Source organism: Sus scrofa, chromosome 15 (assembly GCF_054392235.1).
Source record: "Sus scrofa isolate SSC_HxYL_T2T_F1_AM1 chromosome 15, Sscrofa_HxYL_maternal_Yorkshire_Landrace_v2.0, whole genome shotgun sequence".
Taxonomy (NCBI): domain Eukaryota; kingdom Metazoa; phylum Chordata; class Mammalia; order Artiodactyla; family Suidae; genus Sus; species Sus scrofa.
The window spans coordinates 16772988-16798477 of record NC_139397.1 but is presented as its reverse complement, the minus strand read 5'-3'; the positions used below and the strand labels follow the sequence as shown (position 1 = coordinate 16798477).

Below are 25490 nucleotides of genomic sequence, written 5' to 3'. Positions count from 1 at the left end.
ATTCTTGATTTACTCCCTGTCCTCCAATCCACTCCTCCTTCAGTCTTTTCTATCACAGCAAATGACTCCACCATCTACCCTGCTCAAACCAGAATGGAGATTTCCTCATTTTCCTTTTCTCACATTCTCTGTGATCTATCATACCAGTAAACCTAGTTTTTATTTCTAAAATACATTTCTACCACAACACCGATCTAGGGGAACCCCCATCTAAGCTTGTTCCTTGTCATCGCACTTCCGCACTCACGGTGTGAATGATCTTTCAAAAATGCCAACACAACCTTGATACGCCTTTGCTTAAATCACTTTGATGACCTCCTGTGACCCCAGAATAAAATCCATACTTTTACCTCCCCTCTTATTTATTGCACTCCAGCCACTCTGCTCTGCTTCTGTTTCTCGCTCCCTGGGCTGGGGCCTGTGTGAAGTGAATAACTTGGAAAACATGAAAAATTTAGATAGGATCAGTACCAGTGTTATACCAAGCTATACTGAAACTTGAGGCAAAAGGAAAAGTTAATAATACTGAACATATCTTTATGTAAAACATTGCTATTTTGTTCACCACGGATGGGTTTTTTGCATTAATTTTGATTTTGAAAATATGGCACTAAAATATTATTCTTCTGATTTTTTGCCACCCCCTTGCCTTGCCCTTATCCCTGCCTTGCTTAAACCATCAAAGCACTTCCCTGCTTCATGATCTTTGCTCATTCTTCTCCCTTTGCATGGAATCTACCATCAGGCAGATCACTGCATGTATGGTTCCTTCTAGACCTCAGGACTCAGCCTACAGGACACCTCCTTAGGGAATGTGATCATCCTATGTTAACACTTATCCCACCTGACCCCTCTTTATCCTTTATCATGGACAGCATCCTTTTTTTCTTTTAAGGGATTTTCACAAGCTATAACCATTTGGTTTGCTTATCTGTTTACTTGTCTATTATCTGTCTTTCCCATTAGCAGACAGTCCATATGAGCTAAGAAATCTAGCATTATGCTCAGATCATAGGAGCCATTCCATATATACTTTTAAAGTAAATTAATGAATAGGCTGAACCCATGTTGAATAATATTCTACCCTTCCTTTCCTGGTCATTGTTTTTTATTCTATTATGATCTCTCTCTCTAGTCTATGAGAGAATGAGCTCTTCCTGGAACAAATACCCTCGGAGTTTTCTCTGAAAACAAAACAAAACAAATTACAAACAAGGTTACATGGAAACCAAACCAAAATACAGTTGGGGGAAGGTAGATGATGATCCTCTTAGGTCTGCCTCAGATTTTTATTTGTTCAGGATTTATGAATTAGTAATTATTTCCATGATTGCACAAAAGCTTATAGTTAGAACCACTGAATCCAATTAACTGCTGAGCCTATTCGGTATATTCAGTGATTTTTTTTTTCTTAATTTAACCACAGGAAGAAACTCTTATTAAATTTTCAATATATAAAACCTGGCTTCTAGGTTTTCCTTTTCCATTTCTAAGATAATAAATCTGCCAATGTTTTATTCATTCAATAAATATTTATTGAATGCCCACTGTATTGCAGCAGCGCTCTCGGGGCTGGGCAAACAGCAACGAACAAGTCAAAGTCTTTGCTTTATGGGATTTATCTTTTGGCAAGGGAGACAGTGAGCTAGAGAGCAATCCAGGGAGAGATGCTGCTGGGAAGGAAACTACAGCAGCACAGGGGAATGAAGGGGTGCAGAGAGTGATGGAGGGGACCTACTTTAGGGACAGGGATCATCAAGGCCTCTTTGAGGATGTGCCATTTGTGCGAAGGCCACTAAGCTGTTTTGCCTTGAAGTGTTCGTCTTGCTTTGTCTTATACTGTATTCCAGGCCATCACGGGTTGGATTCTCTGGGAGAAGATGCTGAAGTAGGCTTTGGGGTGCATGATGTGAGTTAGGGATCAACACCCATGAAAGAAAGGGAGGGGGAAGCACTGGACAGAGAAGGCTACTGAAGGGTTATGCTCTGCCTAACCTATGTCACCACACAGGCCTTCTTAAAAAAGCATTTCCTTCTTATAGCTTTATTCATTCAAAAGTTCAAATAATCAATAAATTGTTAAGTGTCCCACTGAATAAATATTTAATAAACATCAACGAAGTACTAAGTACTCTGATAGGGACTGGAGAGGAAGGAGAAGCATGTTTTCTGCCCTCACAGGGACAGATGTGCACATGAACACTTTCAGTTAAATGTGAAAACTGTATATCAAAGGGGCTCTTGAGGTGCACCAGAAGGCATGGTTAAAATGATCTACCTGGAAGTACATTTACAACTGAGAAACCTGGCAAGCTCATTGGTATGCAGGCTTCCTCAAAAATCAAGTATTCCACTGGCAAACTATTAAAGTTATATTTTGGAAGAGCCAGAAGAAAGTTGATAAACCCTGCCCTCAGAATCTCCCAGATCTAGAACAGCTCTTCCACACTTTATCATTCAGGCCTCTGGGCTTCAGCTGATTAGTTTCTGGAACATTTGAACGGATAATGAATAAATAAAACTTTTTTTCTGGCAAGAGACTAGGTCTTGAATTATTTTTACAGGTAAGCCCTCATAGTTACAGCTGCACAAAATGCATAAACACATAATTTCCCAACCCTTAGCCACTTCCCTTTGAAGAAGCAATATGTAGTTGCTTGGAAGGTATTTATATGTTGTAACAGAGTATACACAATCTATTTGTATTCATCTAATGTCTAAAAGCTTTATTAAACAGGACCAAGGAGCCAGTCCTTTCCAACCTAAAATGAAAAGAAATCTAGAAATTCTAAAGAAATGAAGAAAGCGAGGTAAGAAGTTAAGTAAAAATAAACCTAATAAAAGGAACTGCATAAAATTTGCATTTAGAAAATTCCAGAAGCTTTATTTTAGAAAGAGAACATATCAACAATATAATTATTGTTGACATTTTTTCTATGCATCTATTTTTCCTTATGCAAATAACATACTAATTGAAGAGTTCCGGGAATGCTTGAAAAATAAAACGAAACAAATACTACTTATAATCTACAATCAAGAATAACTACTTTGGTCTCACAGTTTTATTTCTATGTATATTTTTCCAATTAATTTAAAAAATTGAACAACTTTTTAGGCCACTAAAAAATTCAGAGGTGAAAAGAGGACTCATCCTAGAATGAAAGTGTCACATAGAAGCAGAGAAACTTTATTTCAGCACCATGAGTTTGAAGGGTGACTTGGCTGTAAAAGGCTTATATTACATTTTGGCACTGCTGGTTCAAGTGACCCCAGTCTAGTTCAGTCTTTAATCCTATACGGGACACTTGATTTCCATCCAGGAGAGGACAGCGTGAACTCTTGTACTGAGAACAACTGGACTTATTTAGGGGGGTTTGTTTTTAACATAAAAGTGTGAGATGGTTTAGGAACAAAAAACCTATATTGGAATTGTTTTATCTTCTAATTCCTTCCTCCTCGGGGACCTTTCTAAGTTAGGCAAGCCTTTAGTGAGAACCCAATTGCCTGGGAAGCTTGAAGCAATTTTTCCACAGCTGGATGAAATTTGTCCCAGACTAAAATAACATGCCTGTTTGCCAAGCCTAGTACAATTTTAGGCTAGATACATGGGGCATGTTTAAAAGCACATATGTAGAACATGCATGCTTTTAGAGACCATCATTGAAGAAGAAAAATTTTACCTGCAAGTCTGCTTATCAACCTTCTAAAGTGCTTGGACAGGATCCTGAGATTGCATTTTACTTCTGTGCCTTTTCTAGGATAAGATGTTTCATATGTGATCTTTGCATGCGGCATAGCAAAGCACAGATATAGACATTAGGTTTCAATCTGAGATGGTGACAAGTTCACTCTGCAAGGTGCTGAATGAAATTCCTTTTATCACACAAGTACAAAACCACTTTTTTTTTTTAATCATTGGCAATGATTTAAGTCCAGAAAATGACTTTTTCTGTAAATCACTTTTCTAATTAATATCTTTCCCTACATCATCTTTTTTTGCTGTTGAATGAGAATAGTCTGCCATAATGGGGATCATTAAAAAGTCAGTGCTGCCCTTATCTTCATTGTATAGGGAATAGAATGGTTTTTAATATTCAAGTTGATTTTTTTTGGTTTGTTTATGAACAATGTGATGTGGACCAAAACAGTAATGAAATACTAAAGATTTGGTTAAAAGTAGACTAGATTGACTAGAGTACATATACTACCATTTGGGAAGAACGTTTACAAGACTATCAGTGCTCCTTGGTAAATGGTCACAGGAGCCACAGTCTGAAATACAGTTGTGTCTCTCTATTTCTTGGGCATGTTTTACATTCATGAAAAGGGAGAGGCTTCTCTAACACATGCTAAAAACTGAGCAGAACCCATCACTTTAGAATAATGAGATTATGCTAAAACCCAAGAACCTTGTTTGCTTTCCATTGCCTTTACTTAACTAGAGGGTTTCAGTATTTTACAAGCTGAGAGGGTCAGCAGTTGACAGATGGTTAATTTCCTGTCCTCAGGGATGCTGGAAGGCACTTCTGGAAGTAGGGAGATTGGATCTAATTCTCCTTGAGTGGTCAGCATCATCCCTCCAACTTGTGATGCACCAGCACACATTTCCTACCACCACTTTCGTTAAGACCATCTGCCCCAGCAACTTAAGTCAGGCATCAGGCAAATGTAAAAACGTCTCTCTACCCTACTCTTCACTGTCAATTATTCTGGGTACAAATGAAGATTTAAAGGATTTTAAAGTATTTTTTTTTCATGCCGAATATGTCAAAGCCTTTGTTTTTGGACCTTAGCCATTGTACCGTATAAATGTAAAGAAAATTCAAAACCTGACACTGAATATTTCCCCTCGGTTGTGAACATTTTGAACTTGACCTAAGGTGGCCCCCCTCAGCATTTACAGTTTTTTTTTTTAAGGCATGTTCTATGTGTATTCTCACCATAAGAAATAAAGTCTTGGGATAGAATGTTGATTTTATGTTTTCAGACAGTTCAGATGCTGCCAAAAAGGGATAACAAAGATTTTGATTGCACAACTTGCTTGCCAACCTTCTGAATAACCTTTTAGGACTTTTAGGTATTTCCATGTAAAGGTACATCAAATGATTTTTAAATGAGATGGTTAGAGATTATATAAGAGGCCATACTTCACTGTTATGACCCGAAGAATGAAGCAGAATAAAGTCTCAAGGTATTTATTCTAGAATTCTCAACCCTGAGGATATAAATGCCATTCAACCTGACACTCAGGTTGACATACATCTCCTGGCATCAGCATCCTCACCTGCAGATGAATGCTTCTGCTTTGGGCTATGGATTGCCTACTCACTGCAAGACCAGCTGTGGGTTCCTGCCAAGTAGAGGGCACTGCTCTATGCACATTGAGAATACCGACTCAGTGGGGACAGTAGAGCGTGTTGTGTCTCACAATGAGGTTTGTGAGGATTTAAGTCTGGAAGAGGGATAGTAACGACCATGGTAGTTCTACCTTCACCTGTAGCTGTGTTCTCAGAAAAGCAGGTCTTCTCATTTCTAAGAACTGAAGAGGAAATTTAGTTTTATGGTCACAGACCTGGACTGACAGCAGATAAAGTTTGTTGACTACTCAACAGCTAACCCACCTTCTTCCCTGCTAGCAGAAGCTTATATGGGTGGCAATGTGCTCAGGGAAGGGGAGTCCCTTCCAAACCCCCAGGCCTTCTAGGAAATGCTTCTGCCTCTAATAAGTAGGGAGCATATATCCCAGTTTTCTTGAGATAGTACTGGTTTATGTGTATTGACCTGGTAAAATTATTAATAATACCCTCTTTCACTTTAAAAAATTCAAATTCAAGTGATAAAATATATGCTCTTCCTGTGACTATGAGAGAAATCACTGCCTATCTTCCATTCTGTCTCTGGTAATGTAAAAGAGGGTATGATGCCTGGAACTGAGGCAACTATTTTATGCCTAGAAGGATATGAGCCAAGAGAGAATCAGAGAATCAGCTCTAAAATCAACTGATTGTGGAATTATACAGCCTCTAGACTTGACATTAAAAGTGAAGGTTTGTTTTTCTTAAGACCCATAGGGGAATATTCTGATACTTGCAAGGAAGGGTATGAAGAAAAGGAGAAACAGAGAGGAGGCCTTCCCATGGAAAAGATTTTGAATCCCTCTGGGTAAGATTTCTGAGTTTTATTTAGTATTATTTTCTCCATCCCTCTTAGAAATTCTGGAAATCACATTTAGTTGAGAGGGATAGCAGATAATAGAAGAATCATGGTTTACTGCTCAGTGAAGGGGGACGGGCATTGAAAAGGAGTAACTTTTTCATACTCCCTATGACGAGCCCTTCTTGGGACCAGAGGAAATGGTGGCAATATGTTTAGAGAAAAATGTTCTCACTTTACACCACCAGCCCTGCCTCAAGGGTCACCAGCTAGCCCTGGGGAGTACTCAACTTTTACATCACCAAATTAATTATGTTCAAATTCACATTTTCTTTGTATATATGATAACCCTTATGTACTTTTTCAGAGGAAACATTTAGTTGAGAAGCTCTCTAAATTGCTTGAAATTCTTTCAAAAATGGACAGAATAGAGAACATATTTCCATTTACTTATTTGAAATCACTTCGGGAAAATAATGACTAAAACACAAAAGTTCCATATGACTCGGACTGAAAAATGACTCAATTTTCTACTAATCTGTGGAAAGGCAAAGCAAATTAAAAGGCTTCTTAAAAATTGTTTCTAGTATTAATACCAAACATCAAATTGCTCAAGTCTCCTCCAGTACATACATTGATAGATGTTTATTACACCTTGGAAAGCAAAGCCACTGACTCCCAAGGGATAAGCACATGGGGAGAGGACTAACACATATAGAGTCTCCAGCACTATGCCTGGCCTGTAGTTCGCTGGGGCATTTCCTTTCTTACTATCTTCTTCACTGTGTTATTAGATGATGATGTCATTGGGAGAGGTTATGGTTTATACTTACAGGAAAGTGTGCTCGAGACAGTGGGTTCTTCTTTGACTCTTAAAGAGAACAATATTCTTTTAATTTCTCTTTCTCTAGGAGTCCATACAAGATGCTGTGCTTATGGTCAGTTGAAAAGTAGTAGGTCAGTCTGTGGGTATTGGCTTGTCTGAATGAGTTTGACATCTGTAAACATCTGTAGTGATTCACAGGAACTAAAGCATTAGTCTTCCCAGCATAATTTCCATTCTCCCTTGCATTGGGTCCTAGGCCACCTTGGGCTTATCTCCAAGGTGGAGCAGACATCATAACTGACAGGCCCCCCCCCACCCCATGTAAGACTAAAGGGAGTGAAGAGAGTGTCTAACCCTTGGCACTTTGCTAACAGCACATAAAAGTGCTCATTTCACTCTACACTTGCAAAAAAAAAAGGGGGGGGGGATATTTTTGTTTTGCATTAAATGGTAAAGATTTTTAAAATTAGCCTTTCATCAATGTGTTAAAGTCTTTTCATTAATTATGGCAGAGAGTGCATTTTTGCTACTGCTTTTTGGTTTTTAGAATTTCCTGTTCCTGCCTTCTCACTTTCCATCAGAGTATTCTCTTTTTAGCTTGAATTTTTTTGCGTAAGTGAAATTTTTTGCATGTATATGTTCTTAAGACAGTGATCCGAAACTGGGCTTAGGCTTGAGGGAGTAATGTCAGCATCACCCCATGCCTAATATTTCAAAATATTAACATTTTGAAAAAATAAGATAGGAGTTCCCTGGTGGCCTAGAGATTAAGGATTCAACATTGTCACTGCTGTGGCTTGGGTTTGATCCCTGGCCTGGGAACTTTTGCATGCTTCAGGTGCAGCACCCCCTCCCCCCAAAAAAAAGATATTCTGATACTCCCAACAAATTGATTAATTAGGTAATAAATCAATTCACCCATTTGTTATTCCACAAATATTTATCGCATGCTTCCTCTTCTAGCCACCGTTCTGGGAGCTGGAGGACAGCTTCAGTGACATGACACAGGCTGCCTGCAATTTACATAGCAGTGGAGAAACTATATGCCAAACAGCAAACAGCCAAGTGATAGATGCTAATGTCCAGTATTGAGGAGCACTATAAAGAAAAATACAGCAGGGAAAGAGGATACAGTGGGATAGTGGTGGGGATATTTTAGATACTATGATCTTAGGCTCACTGTGAACATTATCCTTGTCTTTTAGACAAAGAAGTAAGAGTTGTCATTTTCCCCTTCCGTCCGTCTGTCCCTCCCTTCTTCCCTCCACCCTTTGCAACTGCAATTAGGACAGCTAAGGCAAAGTCATGAAGAGAGCTGGGGTTATTTTTTTCTGTTTCTTCATGGAAAAGCTTAATCCTGGTAAGTATTTTACTATCACTTCCAAGGAGATAATTCTGCCTTGGTGAAACTGGCTAATATCTGCAATAAATAAATATCCTTCAGGTCCTTCAGCCCTCTTTCTTTCCTGCTCAATTCCCAAAGGCACCTGAGCTTTTGCATAACACACTCAGCTAACAAGGCTTTTCTTGGCCTGTGTGTACTGGCTCATCTCCATTTTTGAATAGAGGTGCAATTAATTTTCAAGCATTCTTCTTAATTCAGGCTTATGATGTCAAGGATAAAAATATTTCTCTAAAATAAATTCATACCAGTTCACTCTGTCCAGCAGTATTTCACCATCAGACTTCTCCTTATAGTTGATCTCAAACTCAGCCAATGAAAATCTTGTCCATTCAAGCCTGTTTTTAAGGAGCAATCTTAGACTGATGCTTGTACGGGGACACTCACTTACCTCACCTGCGAAGCTCAAAGCTTCCAGTGCGGAGGGCTCTGTATGTATTTATATACATTAGCATAATGTCCTTGGCATCTTCTTGGCTCCTCACTTTTTCTCTGGAAGTTTAAGCACTGCCTTCTTGAGACTGCTGGACAGTGGATCTGGACATGTGTCATAGTCCTTTAAAATTAAGGTACAATCCCAAACATTAACATTAAAATGTGGCTGGCATACTAATGCTGTTGTCTTCTTACTTGAGAATAAAGGATAATAGGAAAAAGTAATGTAAAAATAAAATTAAAAGTACCTAATCTTCCTGCCTATAGATCTGTTTACTAGTAATATCTTTAGAGCAAAAAGGTCATATTTTCCTGCAGCAGCAGAGTCACACACAAGAAGGAGGATTCTTTTCTGTTCCTTTCTTTGTACCAAACCCTTGAGCCAAGTATTTTTTTTCAACCACTCTTTAAATTGTTACTATTTGCACTACCTTGATTACCATTGCTAATGGTGGTGGATAATTTAAGAATGTTCCTCATCCAAAAATAACTTAAATTTAGCTTTGAAATGCATTGTGGGGTTTTCATTTTAATATGGGATAATTAAGATGTATAATATTTCACACAAATGTATCTAGTTAGATTATTTAAGGGGGTTAAATATGCTTATGGAGCAACAGTGACAGGCTGGGAGTGTGGACAGCAGCAAACACACCTGAATTCAGAGCACGGCTCTACCACAGAACGACAGGTAATGTCAGCCTCGTTGTTAAACTTGAAATGGTGGTAATCCTCACCTCTCAGGATATCTGTAGGGATTAAAAAAGAAAAAAGCATGTAATCACCGAGTAGGGTCCTCATTACATTGCAAGCTCTCAACATTAGTTGTTGTCCTTGTCTTTATTCTGGTATGTATCAAATACTGCATATATGTTTTTGATTTTCAAAAGGTCACAGATTAGATTTCATGTCAAAATCTTTTCTAGACTTTGGCAAATATATTATCAAGGATAAGAAACCAGATTAATGCTAGGAAATGTCAACTAAAAGTTACATACGTACTCCTTTGTTTCACCAAGGCCAAATGTGGGGTTATGTTGCAGTTGATGTTGACCCCATAGATTTTTGTTTCATAATTGTTTTGAAGGCAGGAGTATGCACTGATGTTGTCAACTTTACAAAGAAAATCAAGAAACTCTGTAACTCTCCAGTAGATTTATTCCAGAAAGCAAATGGAAGGCTCTGTGAGTGTTCTGAGAATGTGGTAGACAGATGAGCTCCAGTGTGGCAAATACAAATGATACATTTCTCAATAACATACCTGAAAGGAAAGCTAACAGCTTGGATCCAGGTCAGCCAGGATGGCAACTGTTATCTTCCTGAAATCTGCCAAAAAGGCCCAGGAAGCTGGGCGTGAGAGGGAAGGATTCTTAGGCAATGCAGAGCTCACTCACCTCGAATAGCATCACTGCACAATGAAACTGTAGAAAAGATTTAATGAGCACTGACCAGCTTCAAAGACAGTCACCAAAATGCTCAGGAAGCCAGAAGGTCATGTATAAAAAAGAAACTCCAAATCTAAGCCTCTACCAAGAGAGAATAAACCTTAGAGGTGTCAAATCTAGAAATACAAATGTAGGGAGAATATACCAAACACACCAACAGAATTATAAAATATGAAAATGAACTTACTGATTAAATTTTGGCTACTAGGATGGGTGGAATACCCCTGGAGGCTTAAAAGAGATCATTTAATACACAGAAGGCAATATTTTTCATAGAAATAATGAAAATATAGGACTTAAATCAAATAAATAAAAATAATGTAACTTCAAGGGGTAACAATGGATTATTAGCTTAAAGTGTCAGATTATTTGGACAAATGAAAAACGTTTAACTTAATGATGCTAGCACAGATAGCAACTTTAACACGTCTTTTGGTTTCATCATAGGGAAGTTAGATTGAATTGTCCATCAGTCTGATACAGTAAGGTAATTTCTTCATATTTTTGTCAATTTGGTAGAAATAATTCTATTCTACTCTTTTCTATTCTTTTTAAGGCTGCACATGTGGCATGTGGAGGTTCCCAGGCTAGGGGTTGAATTAATTAGAGCTGTAGCTGCCGGCCTGTGCCACAGCCACAACAAGAAGGGATCTGAGTCACATATGCAACCTACACCACAGCCCATGGTAATGTCGGATATTCAACCCACTGAGCGAGGCCAGGGATTGAACCCGAATCCTCATGGATACTAGTTAGGTTCATTAACCACTGAGCCATGACAGGAACTCCACAATCTATTTTAGTAAAATTAAAATTGAAGTACATATGCACGTAGAAAAGTGCACAAATCAAAGTGACAGTTTGATGAATTAGTGCAAATTTAAAACAGTCAGATAACTACCTTCTAGGTCAAGAAATAGAACATTACCCCAGAAGGCCCAGTTGGCACTTTCCCAGTCACTAACCCCTTCCTCCACAAAGGCAATCACTCTTGTAAACTTCAGTGTCACAGATTAGGCCAGCCCATGTCTAAGGTTTTTTTTCTTTTTTAAATAATTTCCCAAATACATTTTTTTTTACTACTATACATATACTACATATAGCATGGTGACCCAGTTACACATACATGTACACATTCTATTTTTGCACATTACCATGCTCCATCATAAGTGACTAGACATAGTTCCCAGTGCTACACAGCAGGATCTCATTGCTAATCCATTCCAAAGGCAATAGTCTGCATCTATTAACCCCAAGCTCCCCAACCACCCCCTACCTCCCCCTCCCCCTTGGCAACCACAAGTCTATTCTCCAAGTCCATGATTTTCTTTTCTGTGGAAAGGTTCATTTGTGCCTTATATTAGATTCCAGATATAAGTGATATCATATGACATTTGTCTTTCTCTTTCTGATTTACTTCACTCAGTATGAGTCTCTAGTTCCATCCATGTTACTGAAAATGGCATTAATCTGAGCTTTTTTAAACAGCAATCATAAGGTATGTATTCTTTTCCATCTGGATTCTTGATTTGTGTTTGTGAGATTCACTCATATTATTACATGCAGTGGTAGTTTATTCATTTTCACTGCTGATTACTATTCACTTGTGTGAATATACCACCATTTATTTATTCATTTCAGTTATGGGCCTTTGGGTTGTTTCCACTCTGGGGCTGTTAGGAATGAAGCTGCTGTTGCTATTTTTTGCACATGCTTTGGTGCACGTATGGATGGCCATCTGCAGAGCATATACCTAGGAATGAAATTGCTGGGACATAGGGTATGCCTCTAAAAATCGAACATTGGAAACACAGGAAAATTGCCCAAGCCTCTTTCCCCACATCAACGCCTTGATGTTTCCTACATGCTGGGAAGCGTAGCTTTTCTGCAAATGAGCCAACTGCTGCTCCTGAGTCAGTCCTAGGATGAAGAACACATGTTTTGAAGCTCCTGGGTGTTGTGGCTTGTCGAGCAGTTTCAGATCCTTAGAATTTAGTAACTCTGTGGCTCTCCTGCTGCTTTCATGCCTCTTGCCTTCCTCAGACCACAAGATTTGCACCCACACTTGGATAAACCTGCTTCTCATTAACAGCTTAAGAAATATTTTCTATTCATCCAGAATGTGTAATGTCTAGATGTAGGCTGCAATTTTTTTTTTCTATGTCAACAGATACTGCTACCTAATGAAAGATGAATTTCAAGTACCCGAGACTTGAGGTAGAGAGTTGCCACCACAACGCTTTATTAACGCTGCATGATCAGACATGTGGAAATAATACATACTGTACCCTGTACCCAGGCGTCAGTCAAGGGTAGAGTAGGAGGTATGGGGGCCAGCTTGTCACTGACTGAGTGTAACCGAAAGGCTTCTTTTTAAAACAGTTAATATCCTTAGAAAGGGAGTGAGTTGGCACTTCCAGTTGGGGATCTCTGACTCCCACAAGACTGACTCCTGAGCACTCCACAGCGGGTTCATTTAGCCTTCACCTTGTACGTGTATAAGATACAGAAATGTATTGCCAAAAACTTTAATTTTTTTTTTTTTTTTGGCTTTTAGGGCCACACCCAAGGCATATGGAGGTTCCCAGGCTAGAGGTCAGTCTAATGGGAGCCACAGCTGGTGGCCTACACCACAGCCACAGCAGTGCAGGATCCAAGCCGCATCTGTGACCCACACCATAGCTCACAGTTCACGGCAACGCCAGATTCTTTTTTTTTGTCTTTTTGCTATTTCTTGGGCCGCTCCCGCGGCATATGGAGGTTCCCAGGCTAGGGGTCCAATCGGAGCTGTAGCCACCAGCCTACGCCAGAGCCACAGCAACGCGGGATCCGAGCCGCGTCTGCAACCTACACCACAGCTCACGGCAACGCCGGATCGTCAACCCACTGAGCAAGGGCAGGGACCGAACCCTCAACCTCATGGTTCCTAGTCGGATTCGTTAACCACTGCGCCACGACGGGAACTCCATTTTTTTTTTTTTTTTTTTTTTTTTTTTTTTTTTGACTAGATTCTTAACCCACAGATAGAGGCCAGGGATTGAGCCCGCAACCTCATGGTTACTAGTCTGATTCGTTTTTTACTGCACCACAATGGGGACTCCAACCAACTTTATTCTTATATCTGTGATTTCTGAGCATATGCGAAGTGCTCTATGTGTACTATCTCATTTAATGTGTAGCATGGGAACTATGTCTAGTCACTTAGGATGGAGCATGATAATGTGAGAAAAAAGAATGTATACATGTATATGTAACTGGGTCACTATGCTGTACAGTAGAAAATTGACAGAACACGGTAAACCAGATATAATGGAAAAAAATTAAAATCATTATATAATAAAAAAAAATTTCCAATCAACTCTATGAGTGGATACTACTCTTTCTTGTCATAGATGGGCCAGGGGAGACTTGCAGAGGTTAAGGATCTTTCCCAATGATAAGTAAGTGGCACCAGTTGGTGGCAGAGTCAAAACTCCAACCCAGGTTTTAGAGACTACTACTGAAATTATGAACCACCTTGTGTACCATCTCTCTGCTCTGTTCCCTACTGGTCTGTTTTGGTCTTTCACGTGTGATAAATCTACTCCTGCTTCTTGGTTAATAACTTGGCAGAATTTAGGTCTCTCTCTCACAGGACTGTCATTTACCACATTCATCATTTCCGTCTTCCTTAGAGCATTCCCTCAGAACTCACTCAGCCAAAAACGCTGACACCCCTCCTGTTCCCTGTTCTATCAGATTATAGTTTGGTACTTTTGTGCAAGGGCACATTTGGTACAGCGGTTTGTCGCCAAGGCTTCTGTTTATTGGCTTTTTTAAGACTAGGGCCTCTTCAGGAATGATGCCACAAACTATAGCATGTTAATGGCTTACAGTAAGAGAGAGAGTGGTTGTGTGCCTATACAAAAATAAAAATTGGAAGATAATGTACACAAGGCTGGTATTAGTTTACTATATTCTCTGCTGTGTGCTAAATTGCTTAAGTCAACAGAACTAATAAAGAACAGATTGACTTGGAAAAGTGACGTAACAATAACTGAAGGAGAGCATAACAAGGCTCATAAGTGAGAATTAGACTAAATACATTTTTTTGGATCACACTTTACAGTTCATAAAGCATATTTGCATTTATTTTCTTATTTGAGTCTCATAACACACTAGGAGATAAGAAACAGGTATTATCTGTCCCACTCTACAGACGAAGCATCTGTGGCTCAGAGAAGTTGTTCGACTTGCCTTAGGTCACCAGTGATGGAACAAAGATTCACACCCAGACTTCCTAACTCCAGGTTCATATTCCTCTCATCATATCACATTGCTTTTTTTTTTCTCATTCTTTTTGGCCTCACCCACAACATATGGATGTTCCTGGGCCAGGGATCAAAACTGAGCCTCAGCTTAGATCCTTAACCCACTGCACCACAGCAGGAACTCCCCCACAGTGCTTTTTTTCACCAGAGGGTAGAGCTATTGGCATGAGCTACACAGTAGTAAGTCCAATTTTCATGTGCTGTCCATTAAAATCTAAAACCAAATCAATGTCTCTGAACCACATCTTCAAAGTCATCCTCATCTAAGAAATTCCGGTCAGTTACACACCTCTAAACTAAGTGAACAAAATCCCAACTCAATAAATTATTTAAGGTATGGAGATAAAAAGATGTAATGTGACCTGAATCAAATCTTCCTTAATCCATCCTTTGGGCAATAAAATAGGTTCTCAAGTGTATGGTAGGTTTCACTGTCTTTTTTTTTTTTTTAATTGTTTTTAAAATTTTAATTGCAGTAAAATACACATAACATTCATCATCTTAACTTTTAAATGCTCGGTTCAGTAGTGTTAAGTACATTCACACTGCTATGCAATTAATCTTCAGGACTCTTTTCATTTTGCAAAACTGAAAATCTATATCCATTAAGCAACAATCCCCAGTCTGCCCTCTCCCAGCCTCTAGCAACTTCCATCGTACTTCCTGTCTCTATGAATTTGGCCGCTCTAGGTACCTCATATAAGTGGGATCATAGGGTATTTGTATTTTCGTGACTGGTTATTTCTCTTAGTCTAATGTTCTTAAAGTTCATCCACTGTAACATGTGCTGGAAGTCCCTTCTTTCTTAAGGCTGAATAGTATTCTTTTGTATGTATGTACCACACTTTGCTTATCCATTTACTTATTGATGGACACTTGGGTTGCTTCTGCTTTTTGGCTACTGTGAACATTGCTGTTATGAACATGGATGTATAAATATCTCTTTGAAACCCTACTTTGAATCCTTTTGGGCATATGCCCAGAAGTGGAATTACCAAATCACATGGTAATTTATTTTCAATTTTTTGAGGAAACATCATACACTTTTCCGTAGTGGCTGCACCATTTTACAGTAGTGCACAAAGGTTCCGACTCTACATCCTCACCAACATTTGGTATTTCTGGTTTTTTTTTTTCTTTTTTCTCTTTATAGTAACCCCCCTAAAGGGGGTGAAATGGTATCTCATGGTTTTGATTTGCTTTACCCTGATAATTAGTGGTGTTGAGCTCTTTTCACATGTTTTTGGCCATCTGTATATCTTCTTCAAAGAAATTTACTGCTTAAGCCCTTTGCTCATTTTTAATTGTTTTGTTGTAGTTGTTGTTGTTGAGTTATAGGAGCTCTTTATATATTCTGGACATTAATCTCTTATGAAACATATTATTTGCAAATATTTTCTACCATTGCATAAGTTGCTTTGTACTCTGTTGATTGTGTCCTTTGATGCACAGAGTTTTAAACTCTGATGTAGTCAGCTTCCTCTTAATCAGTCTTAGGCTTGTGTTCCCTTTGAGAAGTCAATGAAATAAATACCCTCCCATCACCCTTTGCTCCCTGAAGTTTCAGCTCTGTCTTTAGGAACCACCCACCCCCAGCTCCTTCCCATTCAACAGCCAAAGAATTTCAGATCCCTGATCCAGGGCCCCAGGCTGACTAGCTGGCAAACATTCTGAATGTCACCCTTCTTACTGGAATTGTAACCATACCTAACAAAGAAAGATTACTCTCAGTATTTCAGCTGTACTGATCATAATACTGTCATCCTGTAGGTTGGAAGAAACTAGAATAAGAAATATTCTGGGGATATGTTCATTTGTGCTGGATATTAGATTCCAGTTATAAGTGATATCATATGGTATTTGTCTTTGTCTTACTGGCTCATTTCACTCAGGATGAGATTCTCTAGTTCCATCCATGTTGCTGCAAATGGCATTATGTCATTCTTTTTTATGGCTGAGTAGTATTCCATTGTGTATATCTGAAGGCCAGCTCTGGCCTAAACAAAAGAGAAAAATTCAGTCAATAACAGAAAATTCTCAGATATTACCTTCGCTTTGCAGCTCGACTGATATACTCTCTCAAGCACCCTACTTACTGGGGTTAAGACCAACACTTTAGCTGAGCATAGAAGGGATGGTATTATGTCTAAGCAGCATCCCAACCCCATCTTATCTGATGATTTCTTCTCTTTAAAGTATTCAAACTATTGACCAATTCTTTCAAGTAAAAATTTTACTAGACAGAGCTCAGAACTGATAAAAGCATATATTAAAAGTTAGACCGGAGACTGACTCTAAGCTTCAAAAGTCCTGACCAAATGTAGTCATCCCTTGATGTGTCTATTTGTGTTCATTTTGGCCAATCACCTTTTCCCTTCACTGCTAGCCATGTCTCATAGGTAAAAACTTATAGTGGTCAGTATTTCATTTCAGTAGAATCAACCAAACCCATCATTTTGATACAGTGACACCTCTTCAGCACTAGAATGTTTGCAATATTGAACATAGACTCATAGTCCTTTTTTTTTTCCCCCACCAAATAGTTGTCATTCTTTTTACACGATTGTCCCAAACTTACTTAAGTATAAAGTTAATCACTACAAAAAATGTGACATTAGTACACATTACCTGGGAATTTTAATTTATTTACCTCCTTTTTCTTTGATAGGATCTCCTTTCCCTCTGGTTGGGCAGTTCCATTTTCTGTCCATGCTGTGGTAGCAGGAGAGAAATCTTGAACTATATTCTCTTGAGCAGAAAAAGTGACTCTCATCTTGGACTGTGAGCTGAAATGGGCCTTTTCACCCAGCGTAGAAATAGGCTCTCTCTAGGTGTTAAACACTCTGTCTGGGAAATCCTGGTAGGCATAGGCATCCCACCCACTGCTTGAGAGTCACATCTGCACCAGTAAGACGAAATCCCAAGAGCACAGTCTGACTGAGGTATGCTGTGCCCATTGCTTACTTGAGGGTCTTCTCAGTTCCACTGGTCTTTCTCGATGAACATTTGCAGAGCCTTCCCTTAAAGGATGAGCTGATTGAAAAGTCACCTTGGTCTCTTCTCCTGCAAGGAGATTTTTGGAAAGACAAATTGAGGGACACTCAAATACAAATATCACCTTTTTACAACTTGAGCCTGATTCTCATCTATTGATTTATTTTTCCTGGGAGGAGAATGAGAGTAGGAAGACTCTAGCCGACTGAAAATGACAAGAGCACTGAGAGCCACCAGGAGATTCCTACCGTGGAAATGGCTCTGACTGTGTGTTTAGCGGTGCATGTTGGATGAGTAGCTTCCAGTGGTTTGTACAAGGCCTGGCTTCTCTGCAAAGGAGGTCCTGCTGAGAGAACAGCTGAAGGTTGCCCCCAGGATCAGAGAGCAAGCTTGTTCAGGTTAAGGTTTCACAGCACTGCTTTTATTACATTTTAATGATCAGAGTCATATTTTATTCATGGAGTTCAAGCTGAGCACCCTGGAGTCAGTAAAACACAAGAATTCCATTTTACATTCAGGCCAGCCTATTGAAAAGTTTGAAATGGAAGGGAAATTTGGGGACTGGGCATCCTTATTAAAAATGAACATAAAGGATTTGTTGAACACCGATAATAAAATATGTAGGGTAACATGATGACTTTGACAGTTTCTGTTGAATATGTCAATAGGTACATTTCGTTTGTTAGAGACCTAACATCTCATGAATTTGTAGGTTTAGAATTTCACAGTATACTTCTGGAAGAAATAGAATTCTCCCTGGAATTCCTCTCCAGCTGTGAAAGTTTTGGAACAGTCTGTGTTTTATCTTTTTCTTTTTGAGAGCGAGAAAGAGTGAGAGAGAGAGAGAGAGAGAGAGAGAGAGAGAGAGAGAGGGAGGGAGGGATGACAGGAGAAAGAGAGAGTAGAACTGAGTTGTCTTCCATTTCTACACATAATATGGAGAAGATTGAGTGAGGTTCTAATTCATTTTGTAGGAAAGAATTTAATTTCCTCTTTACCCTGCTGCTAGATGCAAGTAATGATAGGGGGTGATTAACTTTTATGTTTCTGAAACATTTTCACATGAAAGTCATTTTCAAAGAAACAGAAAGTAATCCCTGGTAATTTAGAGTTTGTCAGAGGCACTTTCAAAGTGACCTCTGTATTTTGGAGGAGATTAAGACAACACCCATGGAGGGTGACACTCAGATGTATAATTGGCATCCAATTGTGGAAGATTTACCTGTAATTCCACCAAAGCCCTAAGTGTGGCCAATCTTGACTTTTTCTTCTTTCTTTTTTCCTTTTTGCAGCTGTTCTTAAAGATCAAAGGACACCTCTGGAAGCAGACCCACAAGTTAATGGTGAAAACAGTTGTTCATCATCAACTCAGCATCAGTTTCTATGATCTGCTTCAAATCAGGGTCTAATTCCTACCTATTTAGCATGTTCTCTATAATTATGGAGTGAATAAATGAATGAGTAGAAGAGACGAGCATATGAATAAAATACTTCCTAATAGCAGATAATCCAAAAGCCATTTTTCCTTGAACATCAAAAGCCATTACACAGTTTTTGTTATAGATTTACTTCCTTAATTACATTTTGCCTGGCTTAATACTAAAATTCATGTTTTTTAGTGATTTCACACTAATTATGTGAATTTACAAGCCTAGAGGGAGCTGAATAGCAAAGAGACATCAAGAGTAAACTAAAAATGTTCCAGTGATAATTCTTAAGTGGGTAATCCAGTTAATTTTTCTAAATGCCAGCATATGTTACCTGTGTGTTTTACCAACTCCTGCTCCTTCCCAAACATTTGGACTTCAATGGAAGGAGCCGCCTTCCATGTATGCTCTGCACATACACAGTCAATGCTGTCTGATAAAAGGAGGGGCTTAATTACAAATGTTTCCAAACTACTTTTTGTAGATCCCTTTATTCTTGAAATGCTGCAGTTTTAAAGAGGCATCTATTTAGATGACAATAGGTCCCATTCCTAAATTACAGTTTTCTTCTTTGTGAAGAAAACAGGTTGTGAGGATTAAAGGAGATAATACACATAGAGAGATCTGGATAGTTCTTGACTCACTAAAAACATCCAACATGGCTCAGTGGTAATGAATCCAGCTGGTATCCATGAGGATGTGGGTCAGATCCCTGGCCTCGCTCAGTGGTTAAGGACCCATCACTGCCATGAGCTGTGGTGTAGGTTGCAGACAAGGCTTGGATCTGGCATTGCTGTGTCTGTGCAGCTCCGATTCGATCTCTAGTCTGGGAACTTCCATATATGCCCCAGGTGTGGCCCTAAAAATAACTAAAACCAAAACCAAAACCAAAACCCTACACTCTTGGGCATCTTCATTAATATTACTGTTCTATGCTATATATGCTCTATTTTATAATTACCATAGAGTGAATTAGCACAGATTTTGGCTCTCCCATGAAACTGTTAGTGGTTGGGATATCTTCATTGATACTGAGCACACAGGATAGCCTTTCATAAACTTTTCACTAAAAAACTTTTCACTAACTTTCCATGCTTTTGTAGCATACTAAATGAATTCCTTTTATTAAGTAATTTAAAAAATTAATTAAAGATGCTTAACTGCTGACTAGAGCTTCTGACTGACAAGACATACTCAATGCTATAACAGATTTATATAATGTCAGCTGTTTGGCAAATTAATATTTTCCTTTAGCTTTTAAAGACTATGACTTAGCTCAAAGATAACCATTTTTACCTACTGTGTATATAACCACATTTAAAGATTCTGATTTATCTGCCACTTTGTATTTCTCTAGGGTAGAATGTTGGGCAGAAAGGCAATAATACTTACAGCAATAAGTAGTTCAACTACTTTAAAGATATGGAAACTGAGGCCCAGAGTGGTAATGTTAGAGGCAAGGTTGGGACTAGGATCAGATTTTCTAATGCCAGTATAGTTGTTCCTTGGTATCTGCAGAGGATTGGTTCCAGGAGTCCAACGAAAACCAAAGGTCTATTATATAAACTAGTATAATACAATAAATACAGTTGCCTCTTTGTAGCCAAAAGTTTCACATTCATAGCTATGGAAGACTAACTGTACTGCACTTTTCCCCATGTACCACATGAATGTCCACATTAAGGGAAACTAAATCATCCTTCACTATCTTAGTGCATTTTTAGTCAGAAGGTTGAGAATTAAGGTTCTTTGCCCATAATAAAGATAATAGCTGAGAGCATTGGAGTAGTTCCTATGTATAGTCACAATGATAAGTCCTTTATACATATAATCTCATTAAATATTCATAGCAACTTTTGTAGTTCCTTTGTGGCACAGTGGGTTAAGGATCTGGAGTTGTCACTTCAGCAGCTTGGGTTGCTGCTGTGGTGAGGATTCGATCCCTGGCCTGGGAACGTTGTATGCTGCGGGCACAGACAAAAAAAATATTCACAGCAATATTATAAGGTAGGTTCTATCATTATCTTTATGTCATCGTTGGGAAAGCCAGGCTCAGAGAGATTAAGAACTCAGATTGTAAATTGTAAGCCAGGATTCCAAATGAGGCAGCCATGACTCTAGACAAGTCCAGGTCCTCTTCTTTGATCACTCCATGGAATGGCCCCACCCCCACCTAATCCCTGGGTGAAAGTGATGGAAAACAATGTTTGGCATCTATGGCTGCTCACCTCAGGAACTTAGGATAATCATGTAAATAAAGGCAGAGTCATGGGTTCCAGGCTGGAAAAACCAAGGAACTTCGATCTATACCCTGTTCACAGACTTCCTTTTTAGCTCAGGCTACTTGTCTTGTAAGGATAGTCATGGCCTAATGAAAGACCAGTGAAGATATGACTCCATGAGTAAAAATCCTTCTCTACTTCTGCACATTTAACTGTCAAATGAATCATTCAAGGACAAAAAATGAGGACAAGGGAAACTATAAAATTACCCAAATAGCAGTCCATGTGCCTCTTTATTTAGGAGAATCCCTCTAATACTTTACTCTTCCTTCATGAATTGCTTTTGCATGTTTTTGGCCATTTTTCACTTGAATGATTTTTAAATTGGTTTGCAAGAACTCTTTACATACTAAGCCTATTAACCCTTGGGCTGTCATAAATGTACAGCTATTCTTCTATCTCTTGATTCCATTATAATTTTATTCATTCTTTACCTATAAAATTGTTACCATTTTATGTAGTAAAATCAATCCTTTATTATTTCTCCTTTGAATATGATAGAAAGTATACTCCCATCCCAAGAATATAATAATATTCACATATATTTCTTCTATTGTTCTTATGGTGTCATATTTTTACTTTTAAAACTTTAATCAAATTGGTTTTAATTCTGGTGTTTTATATAAAATGGAAAGATTTCCCTATTTTTCCTGAATTTTTAGTCTTTTAATCCACCCATATGGTGAATAATCAACCCTGTTTCCATTTATTTGAAATATTTTAATTTCTGATATATCTAATTTCTTCATAATTTCTATGGTGTTTCATCAATACATTTCTGCATCAATATCATACTAGTTTCAATTGTTGTTGGATATGCACTTAATTTACACTTATTTATGCAATACTGGACTGGGTTTCTAGTTACTCTGTCCTTAGTAAATGACAGGCTCTTAAAGGGAGCATAGGGAGCATGAGCACATCAAGAAACGGTTGTGGGGATCAGCCCCACTAAAAGGTGGGAGGCAGAAAACATTCCAAAGTAGTATTAAAGACTCAATCAAAGTTATTTGGATTTACTTATAAGTCAAAACTCTTTAAGAATCTTTAAAACCTTTGAGACTTTGACTGAGTGACTGATATTCATAAAGAGCTCAGGTTATAAAAAATAAATATTCACATATTCACAGACTGAGAACTAATATCTTAGACTGAACTAGGTCATAGTGAAGAATGGAGAAAACTCAGACCCTGTTCTGCCAGCTTCATTTTATTAACAGATTTCAGTCCCTACAAAATATAGATCCATGCAAAATACAGAAGTAAACTGGAATCAAAACTTAAGTCAGGAGTTCCCACTGTGGCACAGCGGAAATGAACGTGACTAGTAACCAAGAGGTTGCAGGTTCAATCCTCGGCTTCACTCAGTGGTGCCATGAGCTGTGGTGTAGGTTGCAGACACTGCTTGGATCCTTCGTTGCTATAGCTATGGTGTAGACCAGCAGCTGTAGCTCTGAGTCAACCCCTAGCCTGGGAACCTCTATATGCTGCGGGTGTGGCCCTAAAAAGAAAAAAAAAGAAAAAGAAAAAAAAAAAACCCTTAAATCAGCTCACAAAATATTTAAATAAATTATTTGGCAAGTATATATTCTTCTCTTTGGAAAACTGCTCATGGAAATATTCAAATTTTGTAAAGATTACTTTAACGAATGCATAGCTACTTAAACCAGGTTATTTTAACCTTGGGTACAATTGGGACAACTGGACTCCTGGAAGAAATAATTCAGCCTTGGCATGCCCATATTTCTATCTTTTCTAAAAGTTCTTCCCTTGCAAGGTCTAAGAATAAGTAGCAACTTATTAGGGTTTGAGAGGTTCTTACAATTGTGTGCCTTTTCACTGTTCTGAGGAGAAATCTTGTAATAGCACTGAGAGAATAGTGAGCTAAACCATTCATGTGGAAGAGGAAGAGGCCATGGCCAGTTTTATAGTTCAATTTTAAAATTGAAAAAATAGTTTTCATTCCATAAAACATACTGATTTTACATGAACAGCTTGATAGGTTTTGACAGGTATGTATATCCATGTAACCAACATCCAAATCAAGATACAGAACATATCTACCACCTTAGAATTCCCTATGTCATTACTCACTAAAATCACCACTCCTGATTTGCTAATGTTATAGATTGGTTTTGCCTATTTTTATAATTCATATAAGTGGAATCATATTATCATATGTACTTTTTGGGGAGGAGCGGCTGGCTTCTATTAGTCAGTCAAATGTTTTTGACATGCATCCATGTAGTTGTATGAGTTGATACTTTGTTTCTGTTTATCACTGAGTCATAGTTCATTGTATGAATAGGCCACCATTGTTTTATTCAATTACCTGTTGATACACATTTGAATTGTTTCTAGCCCAAAGGCTATTATCAATAAAGCTGCTATAAATATTGTTATGCATGTCTTCTTGTGGACAGGTGTTTTAGCTTCTCTTGAGTAAATACCTGAGAGTAGACTTTCCAGTCAAAGGACAGATGTATGAATTACCATCATAATTTCCCATAGTGGCTGTAACATCCTAATGTCCACAGTATTTGTAACATCTTAACATCTGAACAGGAGTGTGTGAGAATTCATGTTATTGCATATTCTTCCCAATATTGGTATTGTCAAACTTATTTAATTTTAGCCATTCTACTGAGCACATTTTCAGATGCTTATTGGTTAGTTTTATATCTTCTTCTATGCGGTGACTATTCAAGGCTATTTAAAAAATTGGGCTGTCAGGAGTGTCCGTTGTGGCACAGTGGTTAACGAATCCGACTAGGAACCATGAGGTTGCGGGTTCGGTCCCTGTGCTTGCTCAGTGGGTTAATGATCTGGTGTTGCCGTGAGCTGTGGTGTAGGTTGCAGACGTGGCTTGGATCCTGCGTTGCTGTGGCTCTGGCGTAGGCCGGTGGCTACAGCTCTGATTCGACCCCTAGCCTGGGAACCTTCATATGCTGCAGGAGCGGCCCAAGAAATAGCAAAAAGACAAAAAAAAAAAAAAAAAAAAAATGGGCTGTCAAAAAAAATTGAGCTGTCATTTTATTATTGATTTTTAAGAGATTTTTACATATTCTGGACACATGTCATTTATCAGATATATTGCAAATATTTTCTCCCATTCTGAAACTTTTTTTTTAATTTTCTTTTTTTTTTTTTTTCTTTTTCTTTTTTGCCACTCCCATGGCATATGGAAGTGCCTGGGCCAGGGATTGAATCCAAGGCACAGCTGCAACAACACCAGATCCTTAACTCACTACTGGGCAGGGGATAGAACCCATGCCTCCCACCTGAGCCACAGCAGTCAGATTCGTTTTTTGTTTGTTTGTTTTGTTTTGTTTTTGTCTTTTTAGGGCTGCACCTGTGGCATATGGTTTCCAGGCTAGGGGTAGAATCGGAGCTGTGTGGGATCAGAGCTGTGTCTGCAACCTACACCAGAGCTCAGGGCAATTCCAGATCCTTAACCCACTGAACGAGGCCAGAGATTGAACCTGTGTCCTCATGCATACTAGTCAGGTTCATTAACCATTGAGCTATGACAGGAACTCTGGGTTTCTTTTTTTCTTTCCTTTTTTCTTGTTTTGTCTTTTTGTCTTTTTTTAGGGATGCCCCTGTGGCATATGGAGCTTTCCAAGCTAGGGGTCTAATCAGAGATGTAGCCACCGGCCTATGCCAGAGCCACAGCAACGCGGTATCTGAGCCACATCTGCAACCTACATCACAGCTCATGGCAACACTGGATCCTCAATCCACTGAGCAAGGCCAGGGATCAAACCCACGACCTCATGGATACTAGTCAGGTTTGTTAACCACTGAGCCACGATGGGAACTCCAACAGTCAGATTCTTAACCCACTGCACCACAGTGGGAACTCCCTGTTTTAAATTTTCTTAATGGTTATTTTAGGAACAGAACTTAAATAATTTGATAGTTTAAATTATCAGTCTCCCCCATAGTTATTGCTCTGTGTGTGTGTGTGTGTGTGTGTGTGTGTGTGTGTGTGTGTGTAGTCTAAGAACTCTTTGCTTGTTTCAAGGTGATAATCCTCTATGTTACTTAGTTTTGATTAGATATATGATCCATCTCAGATTAACATATAAGTTAGGGAATGAAGTTTACTCTTGTCTCATATAAATATCTACTTCCAACAGCATTGTTTTTTTCTTTTTAGGGCCGCACCTGCAACACATGGAAGTTCCCAGGCTAGGGGTCATATTGGAGCTAG

The 25490-nt window shown here is 38.7% G+C and overlaps 1 protein-coding gene across 2 annotated transcripts in view; it reads right to left on the bottom strand.

Moving 5' to 3' along the window:
• The window catches only part of LOC106506169 (uncharacterized), a 241299-nt gene that overhangs the window by 164551 nt on the left and 51258 nt on the right, over positions 1–25490 (bottom strand). The window contains exons 9-15 of one of the 2 annotated variants that reach the window (XR_014829051.1): positions 18788–18883; positions 17536–17634; positions 17222–17283; positions 16279–16390; positions 9472–9565; positions 8773–8937; positions 7901–8077 (exon numbers count right to left, since the gene is read on the bottom strand). The gene's annotated coding sequence lies outside the window, so the exon portion shown is untranslated. Of the gene's footprint in view, positions 8078–8772; positions 8938–9471; positions 9566–15868; positions 16391–17221; positions 17284–17535; positions 17635–18787; positions 18884–25490 lie in introns of those variants that run through there. The other variant, XR_014829052.1, reaches the window with a different exon arrangement.